Source organism: Acinonyx jubatus, chromosome B4 (assembly GCF_027475565.1).
Source record: "Acinonyx jubatus isolate Ajub_Pintada_27869175 chromosome B4, VMU_Ajub_asm_v1.0, whole genome shotgun sequence".
NCBI classification, from domain to species: Eukaryota; Metazoa; Chordata; class Mammalia; order Carnivora; family Felidae; genus Acinonyx; species Acinonyx jubatus.
The window spans coordinates 134,530,626-134,552,969 of NC_069387.1; the positions used below are offsets into that span (position 1 = coordinate 134,530,626).

General features: G+C 61.5%; 1 protein-coding gene across 1 annotated transcript in view; it reads right to left on the reverse strand.

The window, feature by feature from the left end:
• Positions 1–22,344, reverse strand: part of SHISAL1 (shisa like 1) — a 129,768-nt gene that overhangs the window by 105,837 nt on the left and 1,587 nt on the right. The window lies entirely within an intron of this gene.

Here is a 22,344-nt window from a genome sequence, read left to right on the forward strand (position 1 = left end):
ACACCTGCTCTTGGAATCCAGCCACCATGTTGTAAGGAAGCCCAAGCTAGGCCCCCAAGCAGCAGTCAGCATCGACCACTGGCCGCCTCAGATCTCCTGTGATCCCTGTCCTGTCCCAGCCTTCTAGTCTTCCAGCTGAGGCTCCAGACATCACAGAGCCAACACGAGAAGTCCCTGTCTTAATTCCTGACTGACCCAGAAAATCCGCTAGAGATAAGATGACTGCTCTAAGCCAGGGTATTTGGGCACAATTTGCTATGCAGCAATAAGTAACTAACACCAAAGAAAAGTGAACAGCCAATTAAAGGCCAAAAGTTAAAGATGCAAAAATCTTAAATAGAATATTAGCCAAGTAGAATCTAGCTATCTATACAAAGAACAATACATCATGATTGGGTTCACTCTGGGACTGCAAGACTGATTTGACATGGGACAGGCAGTCGGTGGAATTCACATCGGGGGAAAATAATACATGACGATATGCTTACCCGATAGATGTAGAAATCGCGTGTGATAAAATTCAGCACTCGTTCATGATTTTTACAAAATGCGTAGGGGTTTATGAGTAGAAGAAGCTTCTCTAATCTGATCAAAGTATCTACAAAATCTTTAGCAAACATACTTAATGAGGAAGGATTGAAAACTTGCCCCTGAGGTCAGGCACACTGACCCACTATCACTGCATCCGTTCAACATTGAGGTTTTAGCCAGAACAATAAGGCAAGAAGAAGGAAAACCACAAGGACTGGAAAAAAAATATGAAACGGTCAGCATATAGAGGTGACAGACGATCCAAAAGATTGTACAGATAATGTTAGAACGGATCAACTTAGCAAGATTGCCGGATACAAGGTCAATGTGCTCAAAGCAACGGTATTTCCATACGCCACTCACAAATAACTAGGAAATGAAATTTTTTGAGAGAGAGGGACAGTGCAATGCAGGAGGGGCAGAGAGAGGGGAGGACAGGGGATCTGAAGGAGGCTCCGCGCAGACAGCAGAGCCCGACGTGGGGCTTAAACTCACAAACTGTGAGATCATGACCTGAGCCCGAGGCAGACGCTTAACCGACGGAGCCACCCAGGCGTCCCAGAAATGAAATGTTAATAAATCATTCGCAATGATGTCAAAAACAAAAGCACCCAAGAATAAATAATGAAAGACGTTCAAGACACCCCCACAGAAAAATCAGAACTTTATTGAGAGAAACCAAATAAAACCTGTTTTAAAATGGAGAGATATACCATTTTCATGGATGAGGAGGCTCAATATTGTAAAGCTTTTAATTCTACCCAAATCGATCTGTACATTGAATGCTATCCCAGTCAAAATCCCAGCAGGTGTGTGTGTGTCTGTGTGTGTGTGTGTGTGTGTGTGAGAGTGTGTGTGTGTCTGTGTGTGAGTTGACAGACTGGACCTACTATTTATATAGAAATGAAAAGCATCTATAGTATTTTTTAAATCTCTAACAAGAACAAAATGGGAACTCACAGGGGTGAATTCAAGAGTCTCTATCAAGTCCAGGGGCACCTGGGTGGCTCAGTCGGTTGGGGGGGCTCAGGTCATGATCTCACAGCTTGTGGGTTCGAGCCCCACATCAGGCTCTCTCTGCGACAGCTCGGAGCCTTCAGCCTGCTTTGGATTCTGTCTCTCCCTCTCTCTCTCCACCTCCCCTGCTCTCTCTCTCTCTATCTCTCTGTCTCTCAAAAATAAACATTTTTTTAAAAAGAGTTCCTATCAAGCCCATTACCAGCATTCCCTGAGTGTGGTGTGCAAATGCAAGGTTTATGAGGGAGTGACCCCTCACTGAGGTGGGGTCAACAGAACCACCGGAAAGAAATGGGCTCGGGGAGTGGCAGGTTGGGGGGGGGGGGACAGGGGCAGAGCACCTACTGTTGACAGGCCTCCCTCCTGAACACTCTGCAAGTTCTCTCTCTCTCTTGGAATGCTCAGTGCTCCTCGGAAAGAGTGCGTCACCACCCCATTTTACAGACGAGTAAACCGAGCCTCGGAGAAATGAAACCACTTGCCCAAAGTCACGTAGGGCTGTGATTTAAACCTAGATGCAACTCTACGACCTGTGTTTCCAGTCATGGAAACTGGGCTCAGACCCAAGAAGGGGCCCCAGGAGTGGGCAGGGGCCACACGGGTGGCTCTGCGTCCTGGCGAAGCAGGGCACCCCCAGCCTGGCACCTCCACGGCAGGGCTGTCGCCGCCTTCCTCCCCCCGCAGGCCTGTGGGCTCTGCAGCCCCCCTAGCTGGCTCTCACACAGCCCGGGCCTTCTCTGCTTCCAAACACCATGGATCCGGGGTGGCTGGGCAGGGAGGCGGGGCCGGGGCCAGGTCTGCCCCTGTCCTCGTTCTGCCCTGAGCATGGGGGGGGCTCAGTTCCTCCTCGGTGACATGGGACGTCACCCCCTCACCGGACTACTGGGAGGAATCTTTGGGATGCAGAATGGGAAGAGGCTGCTCCCGGTGCCTGGCACACAGTAGGTGCGCAGGGCGCACGGGCTCCAGACACGTGGGGAGCCACCGGCCCAAGTCACGTGCTGAGGGCTGCGTGTGGAGCCCTGCGCCTCCTCTCCCCCCAGACCTGTTTGCTGCTCGACTCCAGGAGCCTCCTGACTTTAAGTGCTCAGGGGACGAAGGGGTCCCGACAGGGCACAAGACCTACGTGCAGCCTCCGGGCCCTTTCTGGGAAGCAGCTGCCCTGGCAGCAGGAGCTGAGGAGGGGGATCCCAGCCCCACAGAGAAAGGGGTTGGAATCAGGCAGGCCGGGTCATCTGGGTGTCCCACACGCCCCCGGAGGAGGCGTGAGCACTGCTTCTGGGGACAGCGCTCCTCAGTGTCATGAGGTCCCTCCTAGGGGCCAAGGGCCCCTAGCTTCCTGGTCACAAGCAAGTGAGAACGGCGTCTTCTGCTCCCTCGTCCGGGGGGCTGTGCGGCCTTGGGCAAATATCTCGGGCTCTCTGGGTGTCAGTATCCTCAGTGGTGAAATGGCATCAGTGGGGTGCGTTCCGTACAGAGGGGCCAGGGGATCCCGGGAGGCCACGTTGTCAGGTGCCGGAGACAGGCCAGCCCCTGCAGAGGCTGGAACCGGGTTCCCTGCTATCCTCACCGCTGCTGCTGGTGTTGCTGGTGTTGCTCCTGGCAAGGAGTGCGGGCGGGAGGCGTAGGGGGAGGGCGGGAACTAGGGAGACACAGGGCGCTGGGGCAGAGCAGTCCAGTCACCGGGCGGCCCCAGCACGTCACTTCTCAAGCCCCCCCCCTTGGACAGGTGAGGGGCTCCCTGGTTGACCCCGGTGGGGGAGGCAGCCCTCAGGGACAGGAACATGCGGCTCCCATCTATCCACTCGGTGCCCCCAAGCCTCCTGGCACCACGTGGGAGCAGGGCGGAGGCAAAGGGGAGACGTCTTGAACCCACGTGGTGGTTGCTCAGAGCAGCTGGGGCATAAGGACTCTGAACCGTGGTAGTGAGCACCCTGTCACTAGAGGTGTGCAAGCCTCGGTGCTGGATGTAGGGGTGGGGCTCCTGGGCCAGGGAGTCCGTACGTCCTGAGAGGTGAGAGGCAGTTTGATACGGGGGGTGGGGGGGAGCCCACAGGCATCTGTGCCTCAGTTTCTCCCCCTGAGAATATGACGGTGACAGCAGGCCCCATCCCGCGGGGCCGCCGTGAGGACTGGGTGCGCTCCTATGTGCAGAGGCAGAGTGCTGGCCCGTCGGGACACCAGCTAGGGTGACTGTCACATGCCTGGAGGGTGAGGACAGACGGGCTCAGGCCTCACGCCTCACCCCGGGGAGGTCGCTTTTCCTGGCCCGCAGCACAGCCGAGACGGGTGGGGGCTGGGGGCACTCATTAGCCTCGTTCCCGGATCTCAGTGATCAGTCCTAGACCACAGGGCGGCCTCACTAAGTGGGGAAAACGTCCATTAAGGTTTTTAAAGCAAAGCTCAAGGCGTCATCGCCTCCTTGTCAGGATCTTTCCTGGGGCTGGCGGCCCCTCCCCCAGCCGCCACTAAGGCCCCAGCAGGTGACTGGGAGGAGGGGCCGGTGAGCCAAGGCCCTGCGGCCAGCCTCAGGGGGCCCGGCCACACTCGAAACAGCCCAAAGGACTTCAAGATGCCCTCTTTAGAGCTTTCCACCACGAACGGATCCGGCCTCTCCCGGCTCATCCGTCCCCGGCCAGAATAACCTTTAAGAGTCTGAGTCCGGGGGCGCCCGGGGGGCTCAGTCGATTCAGCGTCTGGCTTCAGCTCGGGTCACGATCTCACGGTTCGTGAGTTCCAGCCCCGCATCGCAGGCTCCGTGCTGACAGCTCAGAGCCTGGAGCCCGCATGGGATTCTGTGTCTCCCTCTCTCAAAGATAAATAAACATTAAAAAAAAAAAAAAAATCTGAGTTTGATCTTGTCTTTCTTCTGGCTAAAGTCTCCAATGGCTCCCCAGTGCTCTCTGGATAACATCCGAACTCTCTGGGTGAGGATCAGCTCTCCGCCGGCTGGCATCTCTCTGACTGCCAGGCTGGGTGCGAGACCCTGGTGGGTGCCCTCGAGCTGGCCTCCCGGCTCTGCCCTTCCCAGTAGGTCGCCCGGCCTCCCGGGGCCCCAGCGCCCTCACCTGTAGACGCTACAGAAGGAACAGCTGCCTGGAGGGGTTGCCGAGAAAATGATGAAGCAACACAGGGAGAGGTCACCACGGTGCCAGGCTAACTGTCCCTTGTTACGGGGCCTCCTCCCGGCCAGCCCGCCCCCCACTCGCTCACTGCTTGGCCTTGCAGCCCCCTGGTGGTGCCTCCCTCCTGGTCCTTTCAGGCTGTCCTCTTCCAGGAAGCCCTCCCTGATTACCTAGAGTAGCCCCAGTCTTTCCCATCACAGAAAGGAGCGCACAACGACATGAGTTTTCCTGCCGCATTGCGGACAATGTGCCCTTCGAGGGCAGGGCCCAAGTCCGGCTCCCAGGCCCGGCCCAGAGGGGTGCCACTGTGGGCTGGTTGATCCAAACTCTCCCCCGAACTCTCCATGGCCTTTAGGCCCGCCCCCTAGTCTGGCACTGAAGGCCCTCTACAGTGGGCTCCAAGAGAGTCTTCCAGGCCCTTCCACGCCCAACCCTCCCTGCTTTGACTCCATCCAGGCTGGCCCACCTCCTTGCTGCCTCGGCCCCGAGCTGGAGCGTTTGCTTACAGAAGCTGGCAGACGGCAGCGTCCTGGAGGGAGGGAGGGGACAGAGCCCGGAAGCCCACCTGAGCCCTTCGGGACGCGGCTGGCAGAGACTCAGAGGCGGGGCCCCTCTCCGTGTCGCCTGGGAAGGAGCAGGAGAGCCAGAGTGGGCTGCGGTTCAGCCCAGCCCTGCCGACCTGCCCCCAGGCCTGTCCTCCGACAGCCCCCCCCCCCCCCTGCTCCTCCAGGCCCGTGTGAAGGCGAGGGAACCCGCCTCCCCGCTAACTGCCCCAGTTCCTGTGTTTTACGAACTGCTGATCTCCCCAGCTCCCGGCTGGCTTGCCTGAAAGAGTGTTAAAAGCCCTGATTTCTGCCGGTGGGGTCCCGCAAAAGACAGCTCCTCTGAGGGGTCAGAGGTGAAGCAGGCAGAAGGGTGAGGAAGTCAGCCGTGCAGAGAGCCCGGAAAGAGCCTGCTGGGAACTTCCAGAAGTCTGGAGAAGGCTGACAGTTGGGTCTGAGCGGCCGGGGGTGGGTTGAGATTGTGAGGCTGCGGAGCCGCGCAGGGAGGAGAAATCACGTGATGCCAACAATATCCTAAAGAGCCCCTTGGCAGGTGCAAAGCCCTGCGGGCTGAGGGGAAGCAGGGGGCCGACTGAGCGGTGGCGGGGGGTCCCCAGAAGCAGGTGAGAGATGAACGGCTAGAGAGGGTGGCCGGACAGAGCGGGGGCCATGGAGAGACTTGAACGGACTCGGGAGGTTTCTGGAAGGCGGGGCCTGCAGGATTTGCTGATGGACTGGATGCTGGAGGTAGAGGCAGGAGGGGAAGGTACCATTTTGTGGGAGAATCAGATCAGGGGGACGGATCAGGGCAGAGTTGGTATTTGTTCAATGTCATCCCTGCCCCCCAGGAGCCCCCAGCCACGGGAGATGAGCTTAGCTCGCCTGGGACGCCTGCCAAGCTCCGGGGTCGGAACTATCCATCCACCTCCCGGATCTCAGCGGAACCGGGGGGACGCCCCTGCCCTCCCCCGGTGGCCTGGCGGGCCTCCTTGTTGTGTGCTTCCTGCTCCAGGGGGCTGGCGTGGTTGCCCCATACCCGTGGCAGAGGTTGGTGAAATCCCCCTGAAGGTCGCTGGGCCCTGTATCGCCCTCTTCCTTCTGCGTCCACCTCCCCATCGGTGAGCCCCCACCCCCGGCCTCACCCCCGGCCGCACGCCGAGGGCACCCACGTGTGCACGTCCTGCCCGCCGCCTCCCTGAGCCCCAGACCCACACTCCCGGCGGCCCTGACCCCTTCCCTCGATGACCACAGCATCTCAGAGTAAACGTGTGACCTTCCTGGGGTTTTCCATCGGGTCATGTTTCCCTGGGCTCAGAGGCTAGAGACAGCCGTGACAACTCCCTTGGCCGCCACAGATGACGCGAGGGGGTTCTGGCGTCACCTCCGCTTGTCTGGAGCTGCGGGCTGGGCAGGTAATAGCCTGCAAGGTGGATTCGAGGGGCTCCCTCCCCCCACCCCCCGACCCCCGGAGACAGGGCCTGGGGCCGGCCTGGCAGAGGGAAGCAGGCCTGCAGGCAGGATGCCTGGGCGGGGGGTGGGGGCTGGGGGGTGGGGGGTCCCCAGTCCGGGCTCCTGTGCCAGCTCAGCTGAGGAGAACCTGAGGGCTCAGAGAATATGCTGGAATGTACCCATCCTGTGATCTGGGAAGCGCTGCACCCTGGGGACAGGGCATCCCGGTCAAGGTCAATGGTGACCGTGGTGCAGGAGCGAGGGGGGTGCTCAAGCCCGTGGGTCACAGAGCTTCGCCTGCGTGGGCGGCTCCTGGCGCTCGTCCTGCCTCCTCCCAGGTGGCCGCCCCGCCCTCGGGGACCGGGGAGGCTGGGGCCAGGGAGCTCAGCCCTGGGGGCCACGGGCTGTGTTGAGTTTAATCCAGACTGAGCCCCAGTGGCCCAGCGAGGAAGAGGCTGCAGCCAGTGCCACTCAGCTGGTTCACACAGAGAGCCCCTCCCCGGGGAAGCGTGCGGGGAACGGCCACGGCCAGCCCACGGGGTGTGTGTGGCAGTAACGCATGAGCCCTGACGCTCCAAAAGCAGGTGTGTGTGTGCAGGTGTGCACCCGTGTAGTGAGCGTGTGTGTGTGTATGCCTGGGAGGGCCTGGGAGACAGCCAGGAGGCAGGAGAGGCCAAGCGTGGAAGCCGTGGCCTCCCGGCTCCCACCTGTCCTCACCCAGCACTCTCCTCTGGGGAACAGCACCCCCCCCCCCTCCAGCAATCCACTTGCACAACCCAGGAACCCTGGCAGCCCCTCGGTTCCCGCCACCACACCTCCCACCGGCTCCGGTAGCTAACTGACCTCTTAGCGCCCAGATTTCACCACCCTGCTCCACCCCCATTTGCCGCACGGGGACGGAGGGGACGGGGTCCCCACAACCTCTTCCTGGGCCTCCTGGTCGCCCTGCCGGAAGGCTTCTTTGCCCGCATGCGCCTGACGGCCTCCGCTCCCTGCAGAAACCCGCCAACGCCCTCCCTCAGGATGATAAACACTCGGATCCTCCAGAGACTTACGACACATCATTCAAACTGGGACTTTGCTCTTGAGTGTAAAAGGGAGAGCTCGGAATGACGGAGTTGGCACAACAGGTGTGCATGGGCTGTCCTGGGCCGTCCTGGACGTGTGGTCACCTCATGCTAAGCCTTCGCGTAAGGGGGAGACTGGCCACTGCCCATGGCCACATCACACATCCTGCCGCCTCTGTCTCCTGAGCTTTTCTCTTCCTGAACAGTTCAGGCTCCTTCCTACCCCAGGACCTTTGCGCAGGCTGTTATCTCTGCCTATAATGCTTTTCCTCCCTCTTGCCCCCCTCTCCCCCTAGTTACTGTCTGTCCACCCTTTGATCCCAGCTCAGGGAAACCTTCCACGCTCCCTGGTGGGCTCCCAGTAGCTACCTGCCTTGTAACCACTCACCCCCTTGGGTAGCTAATGTCTGCCTCCTGCCCACGGGCACCTGCCTGTCTGGGGCATTGACATCTCCCCAGGCAAGGCCTGGTCCACAGTAGGTGCTTACTAAATGCTGGACGTGTGGTCACCTCATGCTAAGCCTTCGTGTAAGGGGGAGACTGGCCACTGCCAGTCTAAATGCTGCTTCAACCATCCCCTCGTCCCCGAGACGAGGGACCCCTGCCCTCCCAAGGTGACTTTACCCATTCCTCCTCTCCGTGGCCCTTGGCTATATTTTAACGTGTCTCATTTAGGTTTCAGTTTATGACTGTATTCTGTTCCCCTCGCTGGAACATGAGGCCTGGGGCTCAGAGACTTGGTCCTGCCTCTTTACTGCTTACGGGTGCCAGATAACAGCCCCCAGCAGTGTCCACGCCCGAATCCCCACGCCCTGTAAAGGGGTCACCCCACCTGGCAAAGGGACTTGGCAGATGTCGTTAAACGCACGAACCTTGAAATGGGGGAGATTATCCTGGGTTGCGCAAGTGGACTCAATTTAATTCGAAGAGTCCTTAAAGGCAGAGAGCCTTTCCTGGCCGGGTGGGGGCCGGCAGGGGAAGGAGAGGTCAGAAGGGCAACGGGGCCTCCCCTCGGACTTCCAGAAAGGAACACGGCCCTGCCCACACCTTGGTTTCAGCACAGTGAGATGAGCCAGACCTCTGACCCCCGTCCTGTTGGAGGATAGATGTTACGGGGCACAAGCAGGGGTGGGGCAGAGAGAGAGGGGGACACAGAACCCGAAGCAGGCTCCAGGCTCCGAGCCGTCAGCACAGAGCCCGACGCGGGGCTCGAACTCCCAGACCGCGAGATCGTGACCCGAGCCGACGGCGGAGGCTCAACCGACGGAGCCCCCCCCGGGAGCCCCAAGGTGCCACTCTTTCAACCACCAAATGTGTGGCCGCTGGTTACACAGCGATCGAATGGCTAAAACATATGGCAGAATCTCCCTGCCTCGAAAGGTGCCTGCTGTATACAGAGCTGGGTCCCCATACTACCCGCGGGGGAGGCCAACAGCCCCCCCTGGACGGTGCTCCCACCCTCCCACGCTTAGAGAGCTTCGGAAACCTTCTGGAGCTCACGCAGCCAGGGAGTGGCAGAGGTGGGACGCGGGCCCGTTTCCCCCGGGGGTGGGGGGGAGCGTTTCTGCCAGGGAGCCGGGGAAGCCAGGCTGGGAAGGAGCTTGGCGCCAACCTCCGCCTGTGTGGAACCTCACAGCTGTCCTTTCCCTGCACGCTGGGTGCCCGTCGAACGGCCGCCACGCAAAGTCACAGCCCCACCTGTGCTGGAGGACGGAGATGGGGAAGCTCCACAGGAGGGAGGCCATCTGAGGAGGAACTTTCTAGAAGGTAGAGCTGTCCGTCCTCCTAAGAACACCCTGCCTGGGTAGATGGCGAGGCACGTGACATTGGCCGGCGGGCTGTGCCCGAGATGCCCTTGGGGTGGTCCCGGATGGGAGGGCGGGAGAGAGAGGGAGGGACGGGCAAAGCTGAGATGCCTGCGGCCTTGAGCCCAGGCCACGTGTCGGCCACAGGGGTTGGTGAACCAGGCACTTTCTTGGGGACCGGTGGCCGGGATGGGGGGTCCAGACATACAAATACACATGAGTGTAAGACATCGGCCAAAGGAGCACAGAGGAGGAGCCTGACGGCCCTGGGGATGGCAAGGAGACTGGGAGAGTGCTTCCCATGGAAACCGAGGCAGGAGGTGAGTCGATCTCCGGGAGCTGATCCGGGGACCTTGGCGGACAAAGGCACAGAGGGGACCTCTGGGCGTGTCGAGCCCTGAGGCCAGGGCGCAGGACTGCGTCCAGGGAGGGCCTGCAGAGGCGAGGGGGGGGTGGCGTGGAGTGGGAGCGGATCACACAGGCCCTCCCAGGGGTCTGGAGTCCAGTCTGTAGAAGATGGGGAGCCACAGAACAGTTTCAGCCGCAGGGAGGGAGCTGGGCAGGTCGGGGTCTCGGGAAGCTGTGTCCGGCACCTGGGAAGAGGCCAGGACCCCCGCCTCCAGCAGGATGCTGTTTATCAGAGGGCCCGGCCAGCCTTTCCAAGAAGGGCAGATACGAGGAGGAAAGCCCTCAGGAATGTTCCAGGAGCTGCGGGGAGAGGCAGGCCAGCCCGCGGCTTCCTCGCCTGTCTGCAACATCCCCTGGAAGGGCTGGGGCGGGAGAAACGGGTCTGGCCCAGAGGCAGCCCTCCCTCCCCAAGTCATCTGCAGGAATTCTCGATCGGAAGCAGAACAGCAAAAAAAAAAAAAAAAAAAAAAAAAAAAATGGAATTCAAACATAGTCAATCCCTCCCTTTGCCCGGATTAGCTGCCAGGAGTGTAATGATTTTCATTAATACCGTCAGCTTTCCTCAAACTTGATTATAATTACTCTCCGGCCACATTCCCCTCCGCGGTGCGGGGCCGAGTGCATGTACGTTAATCACATCCACTGATCACAGCCACGCGTGCTGATGGCCTGAAGTCACAGCCCGAGGCCCTTGGGAGAGGCCAGAAGGGGGTGGCCAGGTGCCACTCTCCCTGGGGCGGGACATCCATATGGATGGAGGAATGAATGAATAAGAATGCCTTTCTGATGAGCCTCCCCCTCCCCCAACCCCCGGCCTGCCTGCCTCCCTCCCTCCCTTCACAGGATCGCTTGGCATTTATCACTCACTCGTGGGGCCCTCGCCGCAGCTCCTGGTGGCAGGAACACGGTTTGCGCCTTCCGCCGAGCAAGAGCCCCGGCTCAGAGAGGTCAGGTGACTTCCTGAAGGTCACACAGCGTGTGGGAAGTCAGTTTGAAACCGGCGTTTGGTGATCCTTCCCATTCCCCCCGCCCCCATCCTGACTGTTCCCCTGGGAAGCAGGGTGGGTAGGGCTGGGTGCTGGAAGGAAGAAAAAGGCAGAGGAAGTGGGAGGCACGTGTCCTGGCCCGGCCATGCTGGAGTCCTGGTGGACTGGTGGACACCTGCCCCGCCCGCCCCACCCCTGCAGATGACAGCCTTGGAGCAGCCTTCAGTTCCTGTGCCCTCCGCCCTCTGGATCAGTTTTAAATGCAAATGCGAGCATGTCGCTCTGGGTCCTGGGGACCAAGCCCCAACCCGCACCTGGCCCTTCCCCTCCTCCACCTACAGGAAGGACTCCGGTGGCTCCAGCTGTTTGCCAGACCCCCCACCCGCCCCCCACCCGCCGGCTGTGGGTACCCTCCCCATTTGGCTCCGGGCGGGGACCCCTTTCTGGTCTGGGGGGGTCTCAGGCACATGGAAACAGTCCATTGACAGAGTCAAAGGCTGACTGACCCGTAGGCCTGGCCCCACAGCAGCTCTGCCACCTGCGTGCCACCTCTAGGCCTCAGTTTCCCCATCTGCAAGGCTGGGCCATCCCAGCTAACCTGGGGAGGGGATGTGAAGGAACTCAAGGCACTTGCCCGGGGCCCTGGGCAGCCTTTCCTGCCCTGCTCCCATGCCTCTGGGTAAGTAACTTTCCATGAGGACCCGGTTGCCCCCCTGCGGACTGTTTTTATTGCTATTTATTTTTTGAGAGAGAGAGAGCATAAGCAGGGGAGAGGCAGGGGTGGGGGGAAACAGAGGATCTGAAGCAGGCTCCCGGCTGAGCAGAGAGCCCAACGCGGGGCTCGAACTCGCGAGCCGCGAGACCATGACCCGAGCTCAAGTCAGATATGCTCAACTGACCAAGCCACCCAGGGGCCACCCGCCCGCCCCCCTCCCCCCTGCAGACTTTCTAAACCATGAGAACATGTATTTCTCTTCTCCGCCCTAAGACTTTCTCTGAGGCCCAGGCCCTGCAGGTGCCCAGAAGCAGAAGAGGCTGGCCCGAGGACGTCACCGTTCTGTGCCACAGACACACCCAGTGCTGTGCAGCTGGGCCTCGGGACCCGGGGTTCGGGGCACCACCACATGTCACCGTGCTGATGGAGGGGCAGCGGGAGGCCCCCCAACTCCTGCTCTGGAGCCCAGAGAGCAAACCAGCCAGGGAGCCAAAGCCTCACAGCCAGCGGAGGGTTACCAGGCAGAGAAAAGGCACGATCACACGGCTGACGGGTTAATTCCTGGCCACTGCCCTGGACAAAAGCAAATACGCCGAGTCGCCCCTCCCCTGCCCCCCCCCCCCCCCCAGCTCTCCTGGAGCTGCCCCGGAGTGGGTGAATCACACATGCCTGACAGGTGACTGGATCTCACTGGTTAAGCTGGGGGGAAAAAGCAACGCCTTAATATTTACTCTAGGGGAAAAAAACCCCCCAAAATATCGTAATTTGATTTGCTGGGGAAAATGGCCAAGGCAACCTGTTTGGGCATCTTCCTGCCCAAGATGGCACACGGGGCTCGGGACCCTGCCCACCCCCACACCGAGGTGTCTAAAAGCAGAAAGCGTGCGTCTAGCGAGGATGACCATGGCCAGGCTGTGCCGGCGAGGGAGGAAGTGGCCGCTGGTTGGCCCCCTGCGGGCTGGATGGCATCGGGCTGGAGCGATTGGAGTCAACCTCAGCCGGGGGTGAGGGGGAGCGTGGGTCTCCCTGGCGGGACCCGGGGGGAGGCAGCTGGACGTGATGAGTTCAAAGGGTGTCACCGGTCAGGGGGCAGGAGTCAAAGGGCCCATCTGGGATGGGGGGGGGGGGCTCGTCTGGGTGCTCCTCTCTTGTTAGCCAGAGTTGCTGGCGACCGTGACTTCTGACCTCCCCCAACCCGGAGCCAGCGTGCCGGGGCGGGTCCTGCCTGGATCCTTCTCATGCGGGGGAATTGTTAGCATGCTGAATATTGCTGACGCGCATGAAAACGGTCTCACAGCGAGGCCGACCAATCACACAGTCTCACCTGGAGATCAAGGTGGTGTCCTGGAAGACGAGGAAGGACCCCCCACAACACAGGACGGAACGGCCGAGAGGCAGAAGTGAGCCAAGGACCAGGCACCTGGACACCTGATCTTGGGGTTCAGTAGCGTCCGAGAGCAGCTCCCAAGACAGTGAGCCAGGGACGACGGGGAAGAGAAATCCCAGCTTTAGAAATAATGACAGGAGCAATGTTTCTCCCCGAGCCGCAGCCAGATACACGCGGACAGATCGAATGTGCCCGACGAGTGTGCACAGGGCTGACGATGGAAAAAACCCACACCTGGTGCAATTCAGCAGGGCAACAATACCGGAAAATTCTGAAGGCTCACGTGGGGAAAAGCGTGTGAGGAAAGGGGATCAAACCTGGGTAGGGCTTCTCCCCGTCAGCCAGGGAAGCAGGAAGAGACGAAGGAACAAGGTTTGAAAGCAAAAGAGACTTCTCCAGACGGAGGGCGAGGCGGCCGGCTTGCCCCCCACCCCCAGCCCCATGAGTCTGGGCTGCATATATATACACATGCTGCTTGCAAACCCCAGGCCCAGAGGTAGGTTCTCCACCCAGGGGTGTGTTTTCAAGAGCTGGCATCATACGTCCCGTCTGCGGATTCAATCACGCTTCGTGGCTCCTCGGGGCCTAAGATGTACGTAACGCTTACGTCGTAAGCCCTACTGACTAATTTCCAACTCGTAGACGTGAAGGCACCTGAGGAGGCACAGTGGTTGAGGGTTCTGCCTGGATCATAGCCACCCTCAACCTCGACGGGGGGGAGCAGCCCCACGCAGCAGGCGAGGCGAAGAGGGAAGGCGCCAGTGAACAGAGAAGCCGGGAGCCACGTCTCTCCCCCTGCGCACAGGGGACGCTCTGCCCGGTGCCTCCCGAGAGCTGCAAACACGTGGGTGGGTCGTGGGCACAGTCGAGAGCGAACCAGTTCCTTCTCTCATGCGAGAGTCAGACGCGAAACCCAACAACATAGGAGGGAGACACCAAGAGGGGCCAAGAACGGCCGGGGCCACTGGGGGCTGAGCTCTGGGACAGGAGGTCCTCCGATGGGCCAGCAGGGACTAAAGCTCGCGAGGAATGAATGTCAGGAAAGGCCAGTGGGGAGCAGACTTCCAGCCAGAGTAGGACCAGGCCTACGGAATGAAGGGAGGCGGTAGAAGGACACCCGGGTGGCTCCGTGGGTTGAGCACCGACTTCGGTTCAGGTCATGATCTCATGGTTCGTGAGTTCAAGCCCCATGTCGGGCTCTGTGCTGACAGCTCGGAGCCTGGAGCTGCTTCGGATTCCCCCTTGCACTCCGTGTGTGTGTGTGTGTGTGTGTGTGTGTGTGTCAAAAATAAAGAAACATTAAAAATTAAAACAAAATAAATAAGAGAGGTGGCAGGGCTGGTCTGGGGGTGGGGTCCCGGAAGGTGGGGAGACCCCAGGGCCAGCCCACGTGGGCTCTGGAGGCCACAGCAGAGTCTGGACTCCACCCTGGGAGCTGCTGTGTGGTTTTAAGCCCTGATCCGCAAAGCGCCTTGGGGCTGCTGCCTTGAGGCCCAGATTCAGGCAGCGGAGGGCTGAGCCCGGAGGCAAGGGCCCGGCCACGGAGGCCACGGAGGCCTAGTGTGGCCAGTCGCGGAGTCCGCGGGGCAGGTGCGGGGAGCACAGCAGCGGGAGGCGGGGGCGCACGGGGAGCGGAGCGTGGGCGAGCCGTTCAGAGCAGGAGCGGCGCGTGTTGTGCGAGGTCGATAAGAAAGACGCGGTGGCTCAGAGAGCTGCGCGCTCTCCGGAAGGCGGCGCTGCGGCCGAGCCTGCGGAAGGGATATGGAAAGGAACAGAAGGAACAGCACGTGCAAAACTCAGAGGCCAGAAGGGACAAAGGATGTGCGAGGGGCCCCCAAGGAAGCAGGAGTGAGGCCGCGGAGGAAGTGGGCCGGCAGGTGAGGGGTGGGGGGTGAGGGTGCCCACGGGCCGCGGCCGGAACTTGCTCCTGGGCGCGTTGCTTGGGTGCTTCAGAATCACATCGCGAGCGCAGCCAGCGCTGATGGACCTCGCTGCCTGCCACGACTGCGCACGCACGGTCAGCTCATTTACTCCTGGCGACAGCCCATTTTACAGATGGGAAAACAGAGGCTCTGGGGTGGGGGGTAAATTGGCTCGCGCAGAGTCGAAGGGCTGGTAAATGGCAGAGCTGACATTCGAAGCCCGGCAGGCCCAGCTGCCGGCTCTCCGAGGCCCCGGCGCCCAGGGGGGAACAGGACCATCCCCTGAGAATGCCCGGGATCCCGGCCACCTGCCCAGCGGGCCGCACCAAAGCCCCGCTCCTACCAGGAGGCTCCCGGGCCCCAGACTGGCCCCATCCCGGGGCTCCCTGGGAGTCTGAAATCCAATTACATTATAAATGCATTGAAAAATCGTGGGAACTCGGAACTCGGAAGCCTTCTGACTGCAGAAACGGCATCCCGGGGCGCGGCCGAATGAGCCGGCCGGCTCCTCTGGGGCCGCCTGCCGCTCTTTGAGGAAATAGTCCTGAAGTGCCCACCGAGGCAACAATAGGCGCTGCGGCCTAGCGGGGAATAACGGATGCTAAACGCTCGCCTCCTAGGCCGGCCCACGGGCGCCCCGGCCGCGCGAGGCCGCCAGGCACCTGCAGCCTCCTGGAAGGGATGGGGCTTCTCCCTCTCCGAGCCCAGGGATCCCGACGCTTTGCCAGCTCCCGTGCATAAACGCATGCAGGCTGTGCCTTGGGGTGGAAATAGCACAGGATGTGGTCCCAGGCCTACGTCAGTGCCCTCTGTCCCTTTGCTGCGTGACCTTTGGCAAATCACTCTGTCTCCCTGAGCCTCATGCTGTCCTTTCTTGAGGTGCCCCGTTCTCCACGGACATCTGCCTCCTCCGGCCGGGCCCCGTGGCTGTGGGGGCGAGAGCGTGGCGACCGAGCGCAGAAGCGGTGACCTGGAAACCGGACACAGTGCTGGGGGCCCACGGGGAGAGTCAGTTCCTACCGCCGTGTCGCGACTCCGGGAAGGGGCCCCGTGTTCACAGAAGCCAAGGTGGGGGGGCGGGGTTTCCAAGTCAGGGGAACAGCCCGGGCAGAAGCAGAGGGGGGTCTGATGGCGCACGGAAGTTGGGGGCCAGACTGGAGTCTTTACGCGACTGAAGCTCGCGGAGGCAGTGGGCGCCACGATAGACCCGCAGACCTGACCGCTACGGGAGCCCCGGTGACAGATCCTGCCGCAACAGGTCCTCAGAGGAACCCTAGCGGGCGGTTCGGTGGCAGTAGGCAGGGTCCCCATGGGGGCCAGCCCACACCGATTTCTCGCACAGATGCCATGCCACCAAGGACCCCACGGGACCTCGGCCCGGACCACGTCAGCCCCAGCGCTTGTCTCCACCGCCAAGTGAGTTTCGGGGCTTGGAAGCCAGGCCGGCTGGGCTCCCGGTCCCTCTCCTGGTGTCGCCAGTTCTAGGGTCTGGTGCCAGCGTCCCCTATGAACTTGTTCCCTAGGCTACAGGTGGGTCTACTGTTGACTGAGGAGACGGCCAGTGTGAAGTGGGCGGGGGACGGGGTCTTCCGGGGGGGGCGGGGATGCTGGTCTGGGGAGCACAGCACGTGCAAAGGCCCGGTGCCCAGGTTTTGTCTCGCAGGGAGGGGGGGAGCAGACGGTAGCGGAGTGGGGGCTGCAGGGGCAGGAGGGGGCCAGAAAGGGGTTGGGCTTTACGCCGAGCTGATCAGCTGGGGAGGGATGTGATGACGGGCGTCTTCCAGAAAGAAGACGCCTATCAAAGTGCAGGGGACGGACTGGAGGGGCCTGGGGTCCTAAACTTGGCAGCAGAGGCACCGAGGAGGAAATGCCGAGGGGCTGCTTTCCGGGACGATGGCCGATAACGCCCGTTTAGCGGGCACTTGTGAAGGGAGAGGCTCTGCGCAGCTGTTAACTCAAATGCCGTCCCTTTACTGTGCTGCGGAGAGGCACCCTCTGGGGCACAGAGAGGTTAAGCAACTCACACGAGGCCACACAGCCTCATGGTCCGCGTTCCCAGCACATCCTCCCAACCCCTGGGCCAGTACCTCCTGGGGAGCCCCCTGAGCTATGGGACCCCGGCACCAAGCATATCTTGTCACCAGCACCAGCCTGTGTCACACTGTGTCACAGCCTGTGTCATGGCCTCTGCTCCACTCTGCCCGCGATCCCGACGCTCTCCAACGAAGGAAAGCTCAGGAACCGACCCAGTGAACAGGTTCTTTCCCTCCCCCCACCCCGCCCCGCCCCCTCAGCTTGTTTTCTCAGCTCTGCGTCTCATCTAGGACCTGGCGGCCTCTCCGGATGCTCCCTGGGGATGCGAGAGACGGAGCAGTGGCCTGGAGGAAGACGAGGTTCCCTGTGGCTGGGAGAAAGTGCCGGAAGCTCCCGCGCATCCCCGGGGCCTTGCTGCGTCGTGGTGGCGACGGTCCCTGTTTGGGAAGGGCTCCTCCGCGGCGGGCTCGGGCCGCCACTGTCCCTGCCCTCGAGGGGTCCCCTCTCATGGTGCCTTCCCTCCTGGAAGTCTGCGCGGGTCCAGTGGGCGTCGGCGGGGGGGGGGGTGGTCAGGATGGCTTCACGGAGGAGGTGATGCTTGAATTAGGAGAAGTTAACTGCCGGGAAGAACAGGGGCCCTGGGAACAGCAAGAGGGGAGGCATGAGGCTAGATGAGCGCAGGGCGCAGGGCGCGGGCGCTGAGGCTGGGAGCAGAGGGGTGGTGGCGCGCCAAGGAGGACAAAGACGCCGAAGTGGCACAAAGTGACGGGCGGGCGGGGACGGGAGGGAAGAGGGCTCAGCATATGCGAAGACCTCAGGGTGGGAGGGAGCCTGGGGACTCAGGGGCCCCGGGGAGCCGTGTGCGCTCGGGGCCAGCTGGCACCTCGGGAGACGGGCAGGGCCGGCTGCCTCTGTGCCAGGTATGGTGTCACCACTGTGTTAGTTAAGGACATGGTGACCAGGCCCACGGTGGCCCAGGACGGGGCCCGCTCAGCTCTGCCTGTGTCCGAGGCCCCAAGGCCCCCTCCCATCCCCCAAGCCCCCCGAGAGTCCTGTCTGCCCATGCGGCACACAGCTCAGGCCCACCCCGCTCCAGGCCACACAGCTGAGTGGGCGAACGTGCGTGGGCAAGTCCCCGTGCGAGCAAGCTCCGTCCCCGCCTGCAGAGCACACGCGTGGCCACCGCTACCAGCTCAGTGACTCGGCCGGGACCTCGCTCCCCCCGACCTGGGACAAAGCGCCCAGCAGGGCCTGAACAGTAGGGTCACCACACCCAGTGCCCAGACCCTCGACGTTCACCCTGCTTCTAATGCTTCTCTTTGCAGAGGCTCGAGCTCCAGCTTTGTGACACACGGCAGGTGCCTCTGGACACGTCCCCTGGCCCCTTGGAGCCCACGGTCGTGCCTGTCGAGTGACGGAGTGCCCCAGTGCAGGGCTGCGGAGGGAAGGGGTAGAGAGCCGTGCTGACCATCAGCCAGCATCTGCATTAGGCATCTGGGGGCGCGGGCGGTGGGGGGGGGGCTCAGGGGGCAGGCACAGGGTCCCGGGGGAGCCCAGCAGGGTAGAGGTGGACCGTTGCTGCCTGGACCCAGCCAAGGCCTCAGAGACCCAGACGTGCACGTTCCTGGCGTGAAGCCCTTCCTGCTGCCAGGTCGGTGGGATTAGCGTGAAGGGCGACGAGGCCCCAGCGGGAGAAAAGAATCCGTTAGCTCATTTGGTCGTTTGGTTGCAGTTTTTTGAGAGAGAAAGAGAAAATACCCCACTCGTCTGCTTTTTAAATTAAGAACTGAAAACATTTGATACGTTTAAATTGCCTTAGAGGACACTTCGGTTTTATTTCAGGGCCACTCAAGGCCGAGAGAGGGAGGGGGGACGGGGGGTGAGGGTCTAGAGAGAAAAGGGACAGACAGATAAGGGAGGGGAGAATGGTGCCGGGGACCCACCCCTGTGGGGAGGGAGCTGAGAGGGAGCGGCCCGAGGGAGACATGGGTGTGGCCCCCACCAGGCTGGCACCTCCTCGAACCCACCTCTTCTCTCAGCCTCTTGCCAGGTGGAAGCCGCCCAGGGCAGGCCACCGGGAATGTTCCATGGAAAGGAAGAAGGCTGAGGAAGGCAGGCCCAGAGCCCGCTGGGCTCTCCTTAGCTGTGTGACCAGGATTTGGGATTAGGAGGGGGGCTCTGACTGCCCCCAGGCCCAGGGGGTTTCTAGGGGAAGATGCTGTCCGTGGGGGGTGGTCTAACTGTACCCCCGGGTGAGCAGGAGAGCTCCAGGGGTGGGGGCTCCAATTGGGGGGGGTCCTCACATCTCCTCCAATCAGAGTGGCTCCAGAAAACCTTTTGTTTGAAAAGCCACCGAAAGAATGCTCAAAGCCCCAAGGCCGTGGTCCCCCCTCCCGGTGGCCATCCACACCCTCCCATCCAGGTTACCCAAGATTGGAGGATGTCCCCCAGGAGAAATGTCTTTACAACAGCAGCCAGTGGTGTTCTGGAGAACCCACTTGCGCCTGGCTCTGTGCTAAGTGCTCGGCACAAATTAACGCCTGCCCCCCTCACCGCGCCTCCGCGAGACCCCCATTCCCAGGGTGGGAAACTGGGGCTCACCGAGGTCTCGTGGCTGGTAAGCAGCAGGACTGGGGTTTGAACCCAGGCTGTCTGGCTCCAGAGGCCCCAGTCCACGCCTGGTGCACACAGTAGGCCCTCAACGATGGCCCCTGGTGAAGGAGGATAAGGACAATAAAACGGAAACTCATTCTCACCCAGGACAAGCTGGTAGCTAATTAACGTTTCTTCCCAGGCTGGCCTTCGTGTTATTTCTTACGGGTTCAAACACTCAGTTTTTAGGAACACGGACTCAGTTCTTTCCCGTTTGGGCCGGAGACGATGGTGAAGCTCCCCCACCCCCCACCCCCCGGGAAGGACAGTGAGGCAGGGCGGGTTCTGTGGGGCTGAGAGTCTCTGACGCTCACCCTTGAGGCTGGCGCATGCTGGGGCCTCTCAGGGCCCCAGTCAGGGACAGCAGCTGGACCTCTCTCTGCCCTCGGCCTCCCCCTTCCTCCCTCCTGTGCCCTTGGGTCCCTCCTTGCTCCCTCCTCCCCCCGGCCCCATGCACTCCCAACCTGCCTTCTCCCAGCCCTCCTAGAGGATTGGCCCATTTCACAGACGGATAAACAGAGGCTCAAAGCTGGGGAAGGAGCACACGGCTACAATGCTAGGGACGCTCCTTAATCCAGGCCTTTCTGTATCCTGCTCCACCCCGCCTGGCAGGGGCATGTACCGGCACGGGAGAGCCCCCTTGAACACATGTCTCTGAGATGGGATTTGTTTCCGTAAGTGACCTCTCTGCCCAGGGCGTTTCTTGAAATCCTGGGAGATTTAAGAGAGTATTTAACTTGAAAAAACCGTCCCTTTCCCCTTCGGTGTTCCGAACGGCTGGTATTTAAATACCTTCCTGGCTTAAGGGCATTTGGGCTGTGCTGCTCTTTATTGCGTGGATTAATGAGAACCGGAGTATTTGTAAGTGACCTTTAACCCTCCAGCCTCCTCTGCCCGTCGCTGGATGGGTGATTCTGCAGACTTTCTCCCGAGCCCGGTGTCCCCAGGCTCAGCCACCAGGAATGATCAAGAAAGAACAGGACAATTATAATGCACATCATGAGATCAGAGGCTCCTGGTTACTACTTAATTCAGAGCAGGTCAGAGGAGCTCGACAGTTCTCAGGGAGGAACTCAGGAGCAGAGAAGGGGCCTTGGAGGGGCCCGGGCAGCATTCTCTGCAGGACCCCAGGGGGTGGCGGGCCGTATGCTCAGCAGGTGAGCAGCGGGACCAGCTATGGCCCCTGCTTTCCTGCCTGCAGGATGCCCTCCACCCGGTCCCCTGCCTGCTGGAATCCTTTTATGGGGCCACCGCCCCCATGAAGACGTCCCCTCAAGGACGCCTCCGTGCTCCCCGGTCTCCGCTCACTCCCCTCCCTGGACCCCCCAGGCTGGGGGCAACGCCGTGACCTGGGCGCTGACTCCCCCTCTAGACCCCCAACTTGACCTCGTCCCAGTGATATTTGCAACATCAGGGCCGTGTGGTCCAGGGAGAGTCAGGTACGTGCATGTGGAAGACGAGGCCCCCTCATCTCCTGAACTTGCAGTGTCCCCAGGAGAGTATAGGGTGGGATCTACACCCTCCCCCATCTGCTTGGGGTCGGGCGGACGGGTGATACCCGAGCGACGCGAGCTGAGGCGTGGCTGACGCGGCTTGGCCCCCTCCTTTCCTGCCCAATCGCATTACAGCCTGGAGTCAAGTGCGGCTGAACCCAGCTCGGCCCGGCCAGACCCCACCACCGTCAGCCAAAATCCACACCCAAGAGCGAGAAAAGTACGTGTGGTTGCTGTAAGCCCCCGAGAGGGGGGACTCGTTCGTTACAGAGCATGGTTGCAGCAGAAACTGACCGACGCAGCAGAGATGTGGCTCCAACGCGTCAGGAGCAGGGGGAGAGACGCCCCCCTTCCGCCCAAGGGGCCACCTTACCCTGGATGAGACGGAAGAACGCCGACCCCAGCGGGGCACCTGCAGCGTGGGGAACGTGACCGAGGGCAGCCAGGGGGGCAAGGTCGGGGGCAGGGCTCTGGTGCCGAAGGCAGAGGGGACCTTGTCCGTGGCCGGCGGGCACCGTGCGTTTCCAGGACGGCCTCGACGGCAGACGCGCATCACGACACCGCCAGAGGACGCACAGCTGTGTCATCTTGCGGAGCGGTCTCTTTCCAGAGCCGTGCATTCTTCGCGGTAGACCCGAGCGGTCAGAGGCGCGAGAAGGTGTCACGCAGCCGGCCCCAGCCTAGCGTTTGGTCGCTGGCCAGCAGGGTCGCGGCGGCAGAGGCAGGAACGCGGCTGGGTGTTTAGGCCTTTGCTACGAGGCTCCCCGTGACCGAGTCAGTGGGTCTTGGGACAGCCCCCACCCCCACCCGGGCCCCCCCCCCCCCGCCCCAGGCTTCCTGGGTGGCCGCACAGGCTGTGCTGGGTCAGAGGCGGCTCCCGGGGACAGCCTCGCTTCAGAGGCACTGGAGGCGAAGGCTGGGTGTTCACGCGCAACATGAGACAGGAACCCGATGAACCAGATCGGAGAACAAAGACTACGTTCCCAAGACCGGCGCCTTAATGTCTCACAAGACTTGGGGACTCTCCCTTTCCTGCGGTCCGCTCGCCCCGCGGGAAGGAGGTGACCCCGAGTGCCCCGGACCCAAATCCGTCAGCCCCCCGAGCCGGCCAGGACCGTGTGAGGCGGGGGCATCGCCAGGCGCTGGAAGGGGTGAGAGGGGCCGCTTCCGTGGAGCTTGTGACCACATCCTGGTCGGGTCAGGGCCCGAGC